This window comes from Oncorhynchus mykiss, chromosome 8, assembly GCF_057628025.1.
Source record: "Oncorhynchus mykiss isolate SJ-2025 chromosome 8, ASM5762802v1, whole genome shotgun sequence".
Taxonomy (NCBI): domain Eukaryota; kingdom Metazoa; phylum Chordata; class Actinopteri; order Salmoniformes; family Salmonidae; genus Oncorhynchus; species Oncorhynchus mykiss.
The window spans coordinates 19,213,907-19,233,327 of NC_143029.1; the positions used below are offsets into that span (position 1 = coordinate 19,213,907).

The window sequence follows — 19,421 nt, forward strand, 5'->3', positions numbered from 1 at the left end:
ATCTATGGATATAGCAGCCTATAGCCTAATTGTGTCGGTCAAGGAAATAGGCTACAACACAAAGCCCTGTTGTTGATAGTAAAGTCTAATCAAAATTAAAAGGGTTGAAATGAATTATGCATACTTGAATTCGCCTGCCTTCAGCACCATGAGTGGTTCATTTCTGATTGATTGTGCCAAGGCTGCTGCTTCAACTTTCAATTCTAGTAGTAGCAAGTTATAGTATCCAAGTTGAACTCCGACTCTTCTTCATGCTCTCCTTCTCAAACGGAAAGAAACATAGGCCATAAACTGCGCACAATATTTTTTGGGGACTAGTTCTAATCAACAAAAAATCTTTCAGAAGAAATCTTTGACTCTCCTCCTGAACTGCCACCGTGGGACTACACAACACAGCTGTTGGTTAGACGGCACACAAAAACGTGTTTGATCAGCAAGAGCAGAGCAGGCCAGGACTCAGGGTTGGAATATTAATTACAGTGCGTAATGCAGCCTAGTTGTCGTTAAACCATCCCAGCAGCCATCTTAGAAATATAACTTTGCTCTGTGCTTCTCTGAGCATGCACTTCGTAGCCTATAAGCTACGGATAATTTGAATGAGACCACAATAAATAGCCTTGACATTGTGCGCCCAGCAGAGAATCAGAGATGAAGGGTGGAATCTAGCACACATTGATACAGTTGAAGTCGGAAGTTTACATACACCTTAGTCAAATACATTTAAACTAAGTTTCACAATTCCTGACATTTAAGCCAAGTAAAAATTCCATCTTAGGTCAGTTAGAATCACCACTATTTTAAGAATGTGAAATGTCAGAATAATAGTAAAGAGAATGATTTATTTCAGATTTTATTTCTTTCATCACATTCACAGTGGGTCAGAAGTTTACATACACTCAATTAGTATTTGGTAGCATTGCCTTCAAATTGTTTAACTTGGGTCAAATGTTTCAGGTAGCCTTCCACAGGCTTCCCACAATAAGTAGGGTGAATTTTGGCACATTCCTCCTGACTGAGCCGTAACTGAATGTTGGGCCATTCCTCAGTAACTGAGTCAGGTTTGTAGACCTCCTGGCTCGCACGCACCTTTTCCAGTTCTGCCCACACATTTTCTATAGGAATGAGGTCAGGGTTTGTGATGGCCACTCCAATACCTTGCCTTTGTTGTCCTTAAGCCATTTTGCCACAACTTTGGAAGTATGCTTGGGGTCATTGTCCAATTGGAAGACCCATTTGCAACCAAGCTTTAACTTCCTGACTGATGTCTTGAGATGTTGCTTCGATATATCCACATCATTTTCCTTCCTCATGATGCCATCTATTTTGTGAAGTGCACCAGTCCCTCCTGCAGCAAAGCACCCCCACATAATGCTGCCACCCCCGTGCTTCACGGTTGGGATGGTGTTCTTCGACTTACAAGCCTCCCCCTTTTTCCTCCAAACATAACAATGGTCATTATGGCCAAACAGTTTTATTTTTCTTTCATCAGACCAGAGGACATTTCTCCAAAAAGTACGATCTTTGTCCCCATGTGCAGTTGCAAACCGTAATCTGGCTTTTATGGCAGTTTTGGAGCAGTGGCTTCTTCCTTGCTGAGCGGCCTTTCAGGTTATGTCAATATAGAACTCGTTTTACTGTGGATATAGATACTTTTGTACCCGTTTCAACCAACATCTTCACAAGGTCCTTTGCTGTTGTTCTGAGATTGATTTGCACTATTTGCACCAAAGTACGTTCATTGCTAAGAGACAGAACACGTCTCCTTCCTGAGCGGTATGACGGCTGCGTGGTCCCATGGTGTTTATACTTATGTACTATTGTTTGTACAGATGTACACGGTACCTTCAGGCGTTTGGAAATTTGTGGAGTGGTTGAAAAATGTGTTTTAATGACTCCAACCTAAGTGTATGTAAACTTCCGACTCCAACTGCAAATAGCGAAATAAGCAACTAATTTTAAAACAGTGAGAAATATTTACATTTCATGAATTACAAATGATATGACCCCCCCTTGAATTAAATGGAAAAAGCATGACCCTCCCCTATTTTCCTCCAGGTAACCATTATGTAAATTTCGATCCATCCCTAAATGGAAAATAAAATCCGGACACTGACTGCCGGTTTATAACCTCTCACATAATATGAAGGCTAACTCATGAGGAATTAAGCATTTCTTGCAGTAAAATTATACACCAAATGTAGGCTAAATATTAACTCTGGAACAGGAGTGGAGAAATATGATTACTTTCATTCAGCCTCTTGAGAGAATGCGAATGCACAGTTAGATATCATCTGTAGCGGTGCTATCTTTATCAACATCTTAAAAGCTATTTCAACCACGTTGAATATGCATCCAAGCCAAACTGAAATCTTTTCAGAAACATATTGGGTCATTTTCACAGCTTTTTATTTCCTTACAACCAGTCAAACTGCACAAAAAATAAAGTTATTGTATTTTCTCCCAGGTCCCTAAAAAGGTCTTTGCTCTGCGAAAGAAACAGATCTTTGCCAGATTGAAGCAGTCATTCTATCGATTTCTGACATTCTGGTGAGCAAGGGTTTATTTAGTCTTCTAGGGCAACATATGAGAGAAGAGAAGCTGCATGTATCTAATATATATACAAGTTGACTAACAAATAGCCTACCAAAATGTTGGAAATTATAAGCAGAAAGATATCGAAATCAGAAGAGAAAAATAAATCCTGCAGAAACCCTTGTTTCCTGTGCCACCAGAGACTCTGGGTTCGCGCCCAGGCTCTGTCGTAACCGGCTGCGACCGGGAGGTCCGTGGGGCGACGCACAATTGGCCTAGTGTCGTCCGGGTTAGGGAGGGGTTGGCAGGTAGGGATATCCTAGTCTCATCGCGCACCAGCGACTCCTGTGGCGGGCCGGGCGCAGTGCGCGCTAACCAAGGTTGCCAGGTGCACAGTGTTTCCTCGGCTGGCTTTCGGGTTGGATGCGCGCTGTGTTAAGAAGCAGTGCGGCTTGGTTGGGTTGTGTATCGGAGGACGCATGACTTTCAACCTTCGTCTCTCCCGAGCCCGTATGGGAGTTGTAGCGATGAGACTAGATATTAGCTACTAAACAATTGGATACCACGAAATTGGGGAGAAAACAGGGTAAAATTCACACAAAAAACACAAAAAAAGAAACCCTCGTTTCGCCATCTGACTGTAGCCTACAGTTCCTTTTCTATATTAGTGGGTTAGGGTCGGGTCTCAGATATTCACATATAGTCGGGCGGTTGTGGAGGCATTATTAGCAATTGTGGGCGGGTCCAGGTGAACAAACAGCTGACCCGCACACCAATTAATGCACGGCAGGTCTAGTGTTGGATGCACAAGTACAGTGAAATGCCTTTCAGTTCGTATGCATTTATTTCACTGTACTTGTGCATGTGACATTAAAACTTGAAACTTGGAAACTTAAAACTTAGACTGGATTCCAGCAGGTCAATGGCCTGTCAGACCCTTCACACTGTAGCCAGTTAAAACCCCCAGGGAAAAGTCATGGTAACTCCTATCAAATGTAGATAAGCACAGTTGGGTCTGACTGGGAGTGATAACAAAATAATATTTTCAGTTCAACCCTTGAGTGAAGTTCAGTTTTTGTCAATGTGTGTGAATTTCACATCCAAAGAAAAAACATTTATCAGCGTCATCTCATCCGTCTCCCTGTCTGTTTTTGTTTTCGATTCATAGCTAGGCAAAACAATATCAGCGTCATATTCATGAATATGAATACCTGTTTACTCTAGCTGAATGTCAATCAATCATTCGGGTTGAACTTCCTATTCATCAAAACAGTAACACTCTTTGGGACTTTTAGCTGTTTGCCTGACTAACCCAAAGGTTGTTTACAGCTACTCTATGGCATACGTTTGGCATAGGGCCTCGCAATAACCCCATCTGGCATTCCTTTAGGGGAGTGAAAGAGAGCGAGGCAAGAGAGCCCAAGCACATTACACAGATGTGAAGGCCAGTAACCTGGCAGGGGGCTGGCCCTTAGCTTGTTGCTCCCTACGCCCCAACATCCCACGCCGTGATAGGCTGATCGACGTTCCAACTGTGCTAAGCTTCCTTGTGTTCAGATTTGGTACAGTGAGTACTGTGTAGGGCAGTAAACCATGTTACCACGTGACAGCACCAGCCTGACACAGACTTCGCTCTAAATCACACCATAGGGCCTTATAGCGAGAACATCCAAGAAAGACTGAAGAACACGCAGATGTATTTACTGTGTACAAGGTACTGAATTCCTCTGGATTGGATTGCATGTGGTGAAAATAATATATATGGTCATTCCTGAAGGGATATTTATCCATATTATAGATTAAAAACATGATTTATTTTTAAGGGATGATACTTGGGGGTACTCTGGGGTCACTGTTAGTGGGGTGGAAATGGAGAAGGTAGATACTTGTATTATTATCTATTCTGATGCCTAATCACATTACCCTGCCTTGATTTACATATCTACCTCGTACCCTTGCACATGGATCTGGTGCTGCCACTCCCTGTATATAGCTTCATTCTTGTGTATTTTATTCCTTGTGTTACTATATTATTAGTTTATTTTTTACTCTGCATCGTTGGGAAGGGCTCGTAAGCAAGCATTTCACGGTAACGTCTACACCCGTTGTTTTCGGCGCATGTGACAAATACAATTTGATTTGAGATGTGGAATGGATGTGAAAAGGCAGCATGTGCTTGGCACCACAATGCACAGAAAAGGTCAGGGTCTTTTTTCTAAGTAAATCTCCTTAAGGATTATGGTAAAGTATTAAATACTGAGCTGCTTTGAGGCTATGGCAGAATATTTACCTCCTCATCATGACAGGATGACGACTATAAGACCACACAATATAACGGTACAAAGATTTGTCTCGCCTCTTAACACACACTAATCAACTTTGAAGTGATCCCTAAAAATAACATGTAGGCCTGCACACTTTGCCCACCACTGTGAGTGTGGAATTGGTGGAGAATTTGTGGACTGGGTGGAGGGCCTTCTACATGCTGCTGAAGTAAATTGCTATTGCAAGTTCATATGGGTTCAGTGGGGTCATAGAGGACTGGAGCTGAGGTATGAGGACCACCTCTGTAGGATTTTGCTAAATAAATGAGTAGGCACTACAGTATTATTAATCCTCTCACCGTGGTGGGCAAAAATGCTTTGTGATGTAAAAGTTTTAGAAGCTATAGCCTAATAACGCATCAAAAGCTTTTTGTTGCCTATACAACTGAATCTATCCTCAAAAAATATTTCCTTCTTGTGAGTGAAGTCAGATAGGCTGTTATTTGATGTAAAGTATTACATTTTCCTGGGCACATTTACAGGCTAACATGAAGAGACAAGTGAGACAGCTAACTTATGGCAGAGGAGCAGAGGCAGTGCTAGACTAGAGGCCTGCTGGAGTGAGCAACTCCCCCGTCAAACCAACAGTAACTGCTCAGTACAGCCTACACTCAAAAAATGAGGGGTTCAACAAGGGTTCCTTAGAATCTTGGGGTTCTTGGCACTGAAAATGGCCCCAAAAATGTTCTTCCAAGAACCCCATAGAAGGTGGGGTTCATTGAGGAACCTCCTTAGTTGGTGGGGGTTCTTGCAGCCCAACTGAAATATTAGGATTTGGATTTGAAAGGACAGTAGGTGCAGGCACTTAACTGAAACATTAGGATTTGAAAGGACAGTAGGTGCAGGCACTTAACTGAAAAATGTAAAGATCTCCATAATTTAAAGTAGGGTTTTGCCTTGTATGATTTAAATTGATATTGTTTTGTGATGATACCATCTATCTTTCTAAAACAGAAAATGGACACCATACAACAAAGAGGTAAGAATACGTAGGCTATAAGAATATGTTGAAGGTTAGCTGTATTGGGTGCAGATGACTGAACTGCTCACTTTGTGTCTGCAGGTATACAGACGAGGAGGCATACAAAAGTTATATTTGTTTATTATGCAGATCACATTTACCATCCTCCTCCCTTGCCTCTTCAATGAATATCCCATAGGCCTCTACATTATGGACAAGGTACAAGGTACAGTATGTGTATGCAAACCATTATCAAAACAGTTTTTTTCATTCACATTTACCACAAAAACCAAGGTATGAATAACTATCATGTGCATGTTTTGTTGAACATCTGTACAATTACTTTTTATTCACAAACGTCATCCTCCCTACACCTCTGATAAATGTAACAGGAAACCTGTTCGATCACCATGCACTGCCAAAAATCATTCTGTCTATGGATACTGAGAACGTCAACATCGACACGCCAGAGGATATACTGTACAAAGGTGACTTGGGGCTCTGCTGGGAGTTTACCTCATATTTCAATTTTTTTAATTCTGCTTCGCCACTAAAATCATAAACACTGACACAAAATATCGTGTTATTGTTATGGGTATCATTAAAAAAATATATATATATATAATATATATATATATATATAAATATATAATATATTAATAATATATAATTATTATTATTATATAATAATATATATTATAATATATATATAATATATATAATTATTATTATTATATAATAATATATATTATAATATATATATAATATATATAATATAATATAAATATATATAATATATATATATATATATATAATATATATATATAATATATATATAAATATATATATATATATATATATATATATATATATATATATATAATATATATATATATATATATATATATATATATATATATATATAAATATAAATATAAATATATATATATATATATATATATATATATAAATATAAATATATATATAATAATAATAATAATAATAATAATAATAATAATAATAAAAGGGGTAGTTTAACCCCAAAAGGTGATTCGAGGATTTATTAAAAGGCGTTCTTTGACAAACTTATAGGGGTTCCCACACAGTTTCAATTTGATGATCTCCTAAAGGTTACTCCAGGAACCTTTTCTTTTTATAGTTTAGCCTAGCTGCCCTCTCCTCACCACAGCGGAGAGAGACCCCTCACCATGAATAAACATGTCCTCCTCATGACAACCGGACATGGGTGTTAGGATCATCTACTGCCAGCCACGCACGTGTCACACACACGCCATGAGTTTAGGCCACCTGATCTTTGATCCGTCCTCTCACAGCTTTTACATTAGCCAGTAATCATCTGTTTATCCTTCTCAGCGGGCAAGCTGAATTGGCATCAAGCGGCTTTCATTCTGCTTTCACCAGGAGGTCTAAGAGCCAAAGGAAAGGGGTTTACCACTGCCCCCCATTTGTGGCGGTACACAGGACCATATTCATTGGATTAAAAAGGGTTTTCATATAGATTTTGACAGGGAAATGTGGAAATGCCATGACATCTGCCACTGTGCGGCAATTGTTGTCCATGACCCACATTGATGACCAACTAACCTGGCCAAGGTTCAGGCTGATATGGTTAAGCCTTACGACAAATGAGTCACAGTGGCCAAGAGAGGCTGGCATTGTTTTCACAGTCCCTACATCCAGACAAAAAAAGTTTTGAACAAAACTGCTGGCCAATATTTAGGCCAAAAGTCAGGTTGAAGTTGAATGCTGAGGTTAAATGATTAGCTGTTTTCTCTGGGCTTAAAATGCATTTATTCCGCTGACATAGCAGTTCAAGCTCTTTTATATGAGGTGTGCCATAAATAGAAAAGTGAAAAGGACAAATCTAGTGCCATCTAGGGCTAAATCTAGACACCCGTCCTTCAACATCAGCATTGCTAGTTGTATTTGCTGCCAAGGCAGCAGCTACTCTTCCTGGGGTACAGCCAAATTAATGCATTGCTACTCAATAGGAGAATAAACATGCTTGGGCATGTGCTTTGGAATTCTCTTTATCCACTTTCAAAGAATTGCATTGGCAATTTCAGGATGAAGCCACATTTCAACATGTCCAATTGAAAATAAACAGGCCCCGGTATGCATGCCATAAATTCCTATTTCCCTAATGAACTTCATATCATCACTGAGAACGAAGATCATCTAATGACCAAATTCATCACAACTACCACCAAGGCAAATATGCTTTTAGAGAACATGTTCTGCTCTTCCCTGGTAGGAGCATTGGTCAATTTACTCTAAGCTAATATTTGCACCATTCACACTGGCTTTCCCAATACGGTTCCTAATCCTTTGAGTGCACTTGGTTCCAATCCAAACCACCTTAATGTCAACTGAACAGACTATGATAATTCAAAGAACATGTCATGCATTTTACACCTCCAAAACTCTTCAATCGATATGAAAGATTGCAGGCTGGCAACTGAAAAATACAGGTCTGCTAGTTTAAACATCCAGGAGGCCTGAATAGCAGCAATCATTTATTTTAAAGTACATTTCTTGGAGGCCCATATCTACCGAACTGAGCAGGGCCAGTCCAAACTTTATAACCCGGTCTGTGAGTCAATATAAAAAGTTTTAGTCATGCACAGTGCTGTGGAATTAGAGCACATCTTATAATGGCAAGCATCCCAGATATGATCAATACAACATACATGCATGCTGAATTTTCATTCATCCAGAATAAGCCTAGACCTGCTATCCGTATCTACCATATTTTTCATAAAAGGGAGGAGATTTAACTGGGGAGCACTGAGCAGGACAGTTTGTGGCTGCATTGTCAAGCCTTGGAGATGTATGCCAGCATGTCTTGAGTACGATAAACCCCATGTCTGCAGTCTTCAGATACATAGGGTCATGTCCTGATGAAGAAGGGTGGTAGTTACTCAGTTAGTGACGCACTCAGTGCACTCTCACCCTCCCTGCCAGTACCGTCACTACTGCTTTCTGGGCGATGCATCAGATGAGAAATAGACAGGTGAATAAACACTATCAATAGGTTCATTCAGCATGCCTACATGTAGGCTAGCCTTCTGCATTTCTGAAAATCAACTCAAAAAAATAAAATGTTATTCAATACTATATAACAGCCCAATCAAGATGTGCATATAGGCCTGAAAGTGCAACTATAGTGCCTTCAGAAAGTATTCATACCCCTTGACTTATTCCACATTTTCTTGTGTTACAGCCTGAATTAAATCAAAATATATTCTCACTTTTTTATTTCATCAGACAGACAGACAGACACGTGTGGGGTACAGAGATTTGGTTGTCATTCAAAATTCATGTTAAACACTATTATTGCACAGAGTGAGTCCATGCAACTTATGTGACTTGTTAAGCTATTTTAACTTGCCATAACAAAGGGGTTGAATACTTATTGACTCAAGTCCACTTTGGCGTTATGGGGTGCTGTGTGTAGGCCAGTGACACAACATCTCAGTTTAATCCATTTTAAATTCGGTCTGTAACACAACAAAAATGTGGAAAAAGTCTAGGGGAGGACAGCTCATAATAATGGCTGGAACAGCACCAAACACAAGGTTTCCATGTATATGATACCATTCCACTTCAGCCATTTCCTCGAGCCCGTCCACCCCAATTAAAAAGTGCCACCAACCTCCTGTGATTGGTGGTGTGTCAAATTAACATCCACGCATCCTGTCAAGGCAATGGGCCTCCCTCCATCGGCATTCCCTTACACTTCCTCTACTTAGAAGCAAAGCAGTGCCGTAAAGGGAGTATATTTAGTGCAAACGCTTCCACCATGGTGCACTTTACCACAGCACTCTCTCACTGCAGCGGTCCCAACACCAGCGCGCATGCAATTGCAAACACGTTCGTGGGGAAACCGTTGTTCACTCATTTATTAGTGTGTTAAACACACAGAAAGCTATATTTTTATTTTCTTTCACCTTTATTTAAGCATGTAGGCCAGTTGAGAACAAGTTCTCATTTACAACTGTGACCTGGCCAAGATAAAGCAAAGCAGTGTGACAAACAAGAGTTACACATGGGATAAACAAACTTAGTCAAAAACACAATAGAAAAATATATATACAGTGTGTGCAAATGTAGTAAGATTAGGGAGGTAAGGCAATAAATAGGCCATAGTGGTGAAATAATTACAATTTAGCAATTAAACACTGGAGTGATAGATGTGCAGAAGATGAATATGCAAGTACAGATACTGGGGTGCAAAGGAGCAAAAAAATAAATAACAATATGGGGATGAGGTAGTTGGGTGGGCTATTTACAGAAGGGCTCTGTACAGGTGCAATGATCGGTAAGCTGCTCTGACAGCTGATGCGTAAAGTTAGAGAGGGAGATATAAGACTCCAGCTTCAGTGGAGTCAAACATGAAGGCTATATCTAGTTATTGGTTCTTGGTCAGGGAGGTGACCAAGAACCTGATGGTCACTCTGAAAGAGCTCCAGGGTTCCTCTGTGGAGATGGAAGAACCTTTAAAAAGGACAACCATCTCTGCAGCATTCCACCAATCAGGCCTTTATGGTAGAGTGACCAGATGGAAGCCACTCCTCAGTAAAAAAAAAAGGCACATAACAGGCAGCTTGGAGTTGGTCAAAAGGCACCTAAAGGACTCTCAGACCCTGAGCATCTCTGGTCTGATGAAACAAAGATTGAACTCTTTGGCCTGAAACCTGGCACCATCCCTAATGGTGAAGCATGGTGGTGGCAGCATCATACTGTGGGGATGTTTTTTAGCGGCAGAGACTGGGAGACTTGTCATGATTAAGGGAAAGATGGTAGGAGCAAAGCACATAGATCCTTGATTTTATTTTTTAAACCTGCTCCAGAGCGCTCAGGACCTCAAACTGGGTCAAAGATTCACCTTCCAACAGGACAATGACCCTAAGCACACAGCCAAGATAACACAGGAGTGGCTTCGGGACATGTCTTTGAATGTCCTTGAGTGGCCCAGCCAGAGCCCGGACTTGAACCTGATCGAACATCTCAAGAGAGACCTGAAAATAGCTGTGCAGCGACGCTCCCCATCCAACCTGACAGAGCTTGAGAGGATCTGCAGAGAAGAATGGGAGAAACTCCCCAAATACAGGTGTGCCAAGCTTGTAGCGTCATACTCAAGAAGACTCAAGGCTGTAATCGCTGCCAAGGGTGCTTCAACAAAGTGCTGAGTAACGGGTCTGAATACTTATGTAAATGCGATATTTCAGTTTATTTTTTTGCCAAAATTTCTAAAAACCTGTTTTTGTTTTGTCATTGTGGGGTACTGTGTGTAGACTGAAGAAGAAGAAAACCGATTTAATCAATATTAGAATAAGGCTGCAACGTAAGTTATTTTGTGGAATTTCTTTCCTTCTTAATGCATTTGAGCCAATCAGTTGTGTTGTGACAAGGTAGGGGTGGTATACAGAAGATAGCCCTATTTGGTAAAAGGCCAAGTCCATATTATGGCAAGAACAGCTCAAATAAGCAAAGAGAAATGACAGTCCATCATTACTTTAACCTTTTTGGGATAGGGGGCAGCATTTCCACTTTGGGATGAATAGCATGCCCAGAGTGAACTGCCTCCTACTGTCCCAGATGCTAATATATGCATATTATTATAATTATTGGATAGGAAACACTCTGAAGTTTCGAAAACTGTTTGAATGATGTCTGAGTATTACAGAACTCATATGGCAGGCGAAAACCTGAGAAAAATCCAACCAGGAAGTGGGACATCTGAGGTTTGTAGTTTTTCAAAGGTTTGCCTACCGAGTACACATTGAGATATGGATTAGGTTGCACTTCCTAGGGCTTCCACTAGATGTCAACTGTTTTTTGAAAGTTGAATGAGGATTCTACTACAAAGGGGGGGCTCATGAGTCCTGTTCGAGTCAGTGGTCTGGCAGAGAGCCTCGGACTCATGACGCGCGTTCCCGACAGAGTTACCTCGCGTTCCAGTGATTTATCTGAAGACAGGAATTCTCCGGTTAGAACATTGAGGTTTTATGTTAAAAACATCCTAACAATTGATTCCATAATTAGTTTGACATGTTTCTAAAGGACTGTAACGGAAATTTTCGAGTTTTTGTCTGGATGAAATCCTCGCGCCTCATGAAGATGGATTACTGGGCTGAACACGCTAACAAGTGGCTATTTGGACATACATTATGGAACTTTATGGAACAAAGTAATTTATTGTTGGACTGGGATTCCTGGGAGTGGCTTCTGATGAAGATCAAAGGTAAGTGAATATTTATGGTGTTGTTTCTAACTTTGTTGATTCCAAAATGGCGGCTATTCCTCTGGCTGTTTTGGGTTCTAAGCTCCGTTCTCAGATTATGCTTTTTCCGTAAAGTTTTTAGAAATCTCACACAGCGGTTGCATTAAGGAGAAGTGTCTTTAATTCTGTGAATAACACTAATATATTTTATCAATGTTTATTATGAGTATTTCTGCTAAAATCACCAGATGTTTTGGAATCAAAACATTACTGCATGTAATGCGCCAATGTAAAAAGATTTTGGGATATAAATATGCACATTATCGATCAAAACATACATGTATTGTGTAACATGATGTCCTATGAGTGTCATCTGATGAAGATCAAAGGTTAGTGATTAACTTCATCTATATTTCTGCTTTTTGTGACTCCTATCTTTGGCTGGAAAATGGCTGTGTTTTTTCGACTTGGCGGTGATCTAACAATCATATGTTGTGCTTTAGCTGTAAAGCATTTTTGAAATCAGACACGATGGGTAGATTAACAAGATGTTTATCTTTCATTTGCTGTATTGGACTTGATAATGTGTGAAAGTGCCATATTTCAAAAAAATATTTTTGAATTTCGTGCGCTGCCTTTTCAGCGGAATGTTGTCGAGCCTGCACTAGAAAGGTTAAGACATGAAGGTGTTATAGAAATCCATATGATCTATATGTTTATGAAGGTAAGATAATGACTAAATGATTTATACGCTTAAAGAAATGGTAAGACAATAACTACCAGTATTCTTGAATGTATGTGCATAGGAAAAGAGGACCTGTTAGCAGACAAGGAACTGTGGCAGACAACTTGTGACCACTGAAACTAAGAACAGGGAAAGAAGGGGGGGAGAAACCGTTAGATTTGCAGAATATTGTGTAAGATGTGGCAGGATATGATAAGCAATGTATGTGTAGGAGAAGACTTGTAAACAGTATTAGGATGGGCATTGATAACCAAATGTGCGGTATATAACCAAATGTGCATTGTATGATATTCAGCGCTCTCGTGAATAAACTTCCTGATTATTGTAGGCTGGGACTCTGTCTGTTTCAACTAGAATCTTAAATTCTGGGATGCAGACTGAGCAGTTTAATTGAAGTTCAGTTTATGAACATTGATAACATAATTCTCGTGACAGAAGGTCAGTCAATCCAGGAACATTAAGAACTTTGAAAGTTTCTTCAAGCGCAGTCGCAAAAACCATAAAGCGCTATTATGAAACTGGATCTCATGAGGACCGCCACAGGAAAGGAAAACCCAAAGTTACCTCTGCTGCAGAGGATAAGTTCATTAGAGTTAACTGCACCTCAAATATATGCTTCACAGAGTTCAAGTAACAGACACATCTCAACGTCAACTGTTCAGAGGAGACTGCTTGAATCAGGCCTTGAATTGCTGCAAAGAAACCACTACTGAAGGACACCAATAACAAGAGACATACTTGGGCGAAGAAACATGAGCAATGGACATTAGACCAGTCGAAATCTGTCCTTTGGTCTGATGAGTCCAAATTTGAGATTTTTGGTTCCAACCGCCGTGTCTTTGTGAGGCACAGAGTAGGTGAACGGATGATCTCTGCATGTGTGGTTCCTACCATGAAGCATGGAGGAGGAGGTGTGATGATGTGGGGGTGCTGTAGCCATGATGTGGTGACACTGTCTGATTTATTTAGAATTCAAGGCACACTTAACCAGCATGGCTACCACAGAATTCTGCAGCGATAAGCCATCCCATATGGCTTGCACTTAGTGGGGCTAGAATTTGTTTTTCAACATGATACTGAACGAAAACACACCTCCAGGCTGTGTAAGGGTTATTTGACCAAGAAGGAGAGCGATGGAGTGCTGCATCAAATGACCTGGCCTCCACAATCACCCGACCTCAACCCAATTGTGATGGTTTGGGATGAGTTGGACCACAGAGTGAAGGAAAAGCAGTCAACAAGTGGTCAGCATGTGGGAACTCCTTCAAGACTGTTTGAAAAGCATTACTCATGAAACTGGTTGAGAGAATTTCCAAGACTGCGCAAAGCGGTCATCAAGGCAAAGTAGAGATGCGCGATATGGCCTAAAAGTAATATCTTTTGTGGCTATTTGCTATTGGATTGGCAGAATGACAACTACTAACACATTAGCCGACAGCTGGCCTGAACATAACTTTTTTGAATGCACTTTAATCCTGTGCCCAAAGCACTGCAGGCGGGTCCAGTTGTTTAATCGCAATGCTTTTATCATGTTGCTCCTGCTGTCAGTTGTCATGCACACCTGTCGGTCTTCGCTCATCTTCCACAATGCCAGAGAGTCTGAAATCCTGGGCTATTACTTCACCCGTATGATCATCGGGAAAGTAAGACGTCTGGAGGCAGACAGTTTGCAATTTCTAGTCTTCATTTATGTAGTGGACTGTCAAACTTAGGTATGGCTCTGACGTTCTGCTCAACCATAGATCGGCTGTGGTGTAAAAATAAGAAACACTAGCCAGCTTATCTGCGACTCTTTCGCGGGTAGCAGTGTATAATCATGGCAGGGCTTCTTCCGTGAAATACTTGCGGCTTGGCAAACCATATGTAATAGGTCACTGCATCCGTTATCTCCTTCCACCTCAAACTTTTCTTTGTCTTTTAGCAGACGTTTTGGGAATCGGACGACTGGAATCGGCATTGCGTAGTCTCACGCATTCCTCCCATTCCACTGCATGTTCAAGTTGCACGTGATGGAAGGGGTCGGTTGTACAACTGCTTTTCGTAGCAATTGTCTTGACACATTTTGCACAGGACATTAGTTTGCTGAACATTAGACTTCCTAAACCCGAACCACTTCCATATTACTGAAAAAATATTGCTGCCCTTTTTGGGGATGATTTCATTGTCGCGAGAGGCTGAGCTGCCTTCCTCACTATCCATTTAGGTGGAACTCTTACCGCCGGAACACTTCTCCAGCGTGGTTACAATTTGAGAAAGGTTGTCTAGGGTTGTGATTGGTGGATAACCTCTGTGCCCGTGTAGTCACGCAATTGGGACATGATTCAACATGGGGCTGACAGAAGAGACAGTGAGACGCTGCATTTGTAAAACGTTACAACATTATAACACCTAAATTCTTGCGATACAGGCATTTTCCATATCGCGCTAAAACTCGAATATATCGGAAAAACTTGATATATCGCCCAGCCCTAAGGCAAAGGGTGGCTACTTTGAAGAATATAAAATATATTTTCATTTAACACTTTTTGGTTACTAAATGATTCCATGTGTTATTTCATAGTTTTGATGTCTTCACTATTATTCAACAATTTAGAAAATATTACAAATAAAATAAAAACCCTTGAATGAGTAGGTGTCCAAACTTTTGACTGGTACTACAGTTGAAGTTGGAAGTTCACATACACTTAGGTTGGAGTCATTAAAACTCGTTTTTCAACCACTCCACTGTAACGATTCTCGTCCTCCTCTTCTGAGGAGAAGTAAGAAGGATCGGAAGACCAATGCGCAGCGTGGTAAGTGTCCATATTGTATTTATTATATGAACAAAAACCAACGGGAACTAAACAAAACAGTCCTGAACGGTGAAATACAAAACACAGAAATTAAAAAAAAAATTAAAAATTAAAATAAAAAAATTAAAAAATCTCCCACGAAACACTGGTGGGAAAAGGCTACCTAAGTATGATTCTCAATCAGAGACAACTAACGACACCTGCCTCTGAGAACCATACCAGGCCAAACGCAAAATACAACATAGAAAAACAAAGACTGCCCACCCCAACTCACGCTCTGACCATGCTAAAACAAAGACAAAACAAAGGAAATAAGGTCAGAAGGTGACATCCACAAATTTCTTGTTAACAAACTATAGTTTTGCAAGTCAGTTAGGACATCTACTTTGTGCATGACATAAGTAATTTTTCCAAAAATTGTTTAGACATTACTTCACTTATAATTCACTGTATCACAATTCCAGTGGGTCAGATGTTTACATACACTACGTTGACTGTGCTTTTAAACAGCTTGGAAAATCATGGCTTTAGAAGCTTCTGATAGACTCAAATGATGTCAATTAGCCTATTGGAGGTGTACCTGTGGATGTATTTCAAGGCCTACCTTCAAACTCAGTGTCTCTATGCTTGAAATCATGGAAAAATCTAAAGAAATCAGCCAAGACCTCAGGAAAAAAAGTGTAGACCTCGTCAAGTCTGGTTCATCCTTGGGAGCCATTTCCAAACGCCTGAAGGTGCCACGTTCATCTGTACAAACAATAGTACGCAAGTATAAACACCATGGGACCACGCAGCCACCATATCGCTCAGGAAGGAGACGCATTCTGTCTCCTAGAGATGGACGTACTTTGGTGCAAATAGTGCAAATCAATCCCAGAACAGCAGCAAAGGACATTGTGAAGATGCTGGAGGAAACAGGTACAAAAGTATCTCTATCCACAGTAAAAACGAGTCCTATATCTACAACCTGAAAGGCAGCACAGCAAGGAAGAAGCCACTGCTCCAAAACCACCTTAAAAACATCTTAAGGCTAGGGTGCGGTATTTTCACGTCAGGATGAAAAGCGTGCCCAAAGTAAACTGCCTGCTACTCAGGCAGAAGCTAGGATATGCATACTATTAGTAGATTTGGATAGAAAACACTCTGAAGTTTCTAAAACTGTTTGAATGATGTCTGTGAGTATAACAGAACTTATTTGGCAGGTGAAACCGAGGTCACTCTCTTTTCAATAAAGTTTTCTATGGGGATCTGGATTTCTAAGGCACTTGCTTGCAGTTCCTATCGCTTCCACTGGATGTCAACAGTCTTTAGAAATTGGTTGATGTTTTTCCTTTGAGAAATGAAGAAGGCAGTTCAGAATGAGGGTCGAGTGAAGTGTACTGTTTGTTAGAGGTGCGTGACCTGAAAGCACGCTCCACTTTGTTTTCGTCCGGTATTGAACGCAGTTTATCCCGTCTTAACCTTTCTGATCTCCCCATCCCGGATCCGGGTTCGTGAATACAGACTCAAGCTCATTACCATAACGCAACGTTAACTATTCATGAAAATCGCAAATGAAATGAAATAAATATGCTAGCTCTCAAGCTTAGCCTTTTGTTAACAACACTGTCATCTCAGATTTTCAAAATATGCTTCTCAACCATTGCAAAACAATCATTTGTGTAACAGTATTGATGGCTAACGTAGCATTTAGCATTAGCATTCAGCTGGCAACATTTACACAAAAAAACAGAAAAGCATTCAAAAAAATCATTTACCTTTGAAGAACTTCAGATGTTTTCATTGAGGAGACTCTCAGATAGCAAATGTTCAGTTTTTCCTGAAAGATTATTTGTTTAGGACAAATCGCTCCGTTTTCTGCGTCACGTTTAGCTATGAAAAAACCCCTGTATCCAGGATTGTGTAAATCTATCAGCAAGCTCATTAGCATAACACAACGTTAACTATTTATGAAAATCGCAAATGAAATGAAATAAATATGCCATCTCTCAAGCTTAGCCTTTTGTAAACAACACTGTCATCTCAGATTTTCAAAATATGCTTCTCAACCATAGGAAAACAATCATTTGTGTAAAAGTAGCTAGCTAGAGTTAGCATTTCGCTTTAGCATTTAGCGTTAGCATTAGCGTTAGCATCCAGCACGCAACATTAACAAAAACATAAAAGCCTTCAAATAAAATCATTTACCTTTGAAGAACTTCTGATGTTTTCAATGAGGATACTCTCAGTTAGATAGCAGATGCTCAGTTTTTCCAAAAAGATTCCTTGTGTATTAGAAATAGCTCCGTTTTATACATCACATTTGGCTACCAAAAAAAATCCATAAATTCAGTCCTCAAAACGCAAACTTTTTTCCAAATTAACTCCATAATATCGACTGAAAACATGGCAAACGTTGTTTAGAATCAATCCTCAAGGTGTTTTTCACATATCTCTTCATTGATACATCGTTCTTGGAAACATGCTTTCTCTCCTGAATCCCAGGAGAAAATGCCTGCACCTGAAGATTACGCACAAATTTAGACAAAGGACACCGGGCGGACCTCTGGAAAATGTAGTCTCTTATGGCCAATCTTCCAATGATATGCCTACAAATACGTCACAATGCTGCTAAGACCTTGGGCGAACGACAGAAAGTGTAGGCTCATTCCTTGCGCAATCACAGCCATATAAGGAGAGAATGGAAAACAGAGCTTCAGAAATTCTGCTAATTCCTGGGTGATGCATCATCTTGGTTTCGCCTGTAGAATGAGTTCTGGGGCACTTACAGACAAAATCTTTGCAGATTCTGAAACTTCAGAGTGTTTTCTTTCCAAAACTGTCAAGAATATGCATAGTCGAGCATCTTTTCGTGACAAAATATCGCGCTTAAAACGGGAACGTTTTTTATCCAAAAATGAAATAGCGCCCCTAGAGCTCTAAGAGGTTAAATTTGATTGATTATTTACGTAAAGAAATACCTAAAGTTGTATTAGGAAAGTTGTTTGAAATGTTTGGACAAAGATTACAGGTAACTTATTAGATATTTTGTAGTCCTGTTGCGCGAGTTGGAACCGGTGTTTTTCTGGATCAAATGCGACAACTAAATTGACATTTTGGATATATAACAACGGAATTAATCAAACAAAAGGACCATGTGTGATGTTTATGGGACATATTGGAGTGCCAACAGAAGAAGCTTATCAAAGGTAAGGCATGAATTATATCGTTATTTCTGAGTTTCGTGCCACGCCTGGTGGGTTGAATTATGATTGTCTGTGTTTGTTTGATTGATGGGGTGCTATCCTCAGATAATAGCATAGTTTGCTTTCGCCGTCAAGCCTTTTTGAAATCTGACACATTGGCTGGATTAACAACAAGAGTAGCTTTCATTTGGTGTATTGCATGTGTGATTTCATGAAAGTTTAATATTTATAGTAATTTAAATTTGGAGCTCTGCCATTTCACCGGATGTTGTCAAATCGATCCCGCTAAAAGAGATTTGATCCCTAAGAAGTTAAAAAAGCCAGACTACGGTTTGCAACTGCACATGGGGACGAAGACTGTACTTTTTGGAGAAATGTCCTCTGGTCTGATGAAACAAAAATAGAACTGTTTGGCCATAATGACCATCATTATGTTTGGTGGAAAAAGGGGAGGCTTGCAAGCCGAAGGACACATGAACCATCATGTTGTGGGGGTGCTTTGCTGCAGGAGGGACTGGTGCACTTCACAAAATAGATGGCATCATGAGACAGGAAAACTATGTAGATATATTGAAGCAAAATCTCAAGAAATCAGTCAGGAAGTTAAAGCTTGGTCGCAAATGGGTCTTCCAAAT

General features: G+C 40.2%; 1 protein-coding gene and 1 long non-coding RNA gene across 2 annotated transcripts in view; both read right to left on the minus strand.

Moving 5' to 3' along the window:
* Positions 1-19,421, minus strand: part of LOC110529198 (monocarboxylate transporter 10) — an 85,248-nt gene that overhangs the window by 54,466 nt on the left and 11,361 nt on the right. The gene's annotated exons all lie outside the window — the stretch shown is intronic.
* Positions 15,605-17,989, minus strand: LOC149981443 (uncharacterized). Its single transcript, XR_016497635.1, has 2 exons — positions 17,789-17,989; positions 15,605-17,420 (listed from the first exon to the last, which is right to left on the minus strand). It is a non-coding gene; the product is annotated as an uncharacterized LOC149981443 (long non-coding RNA).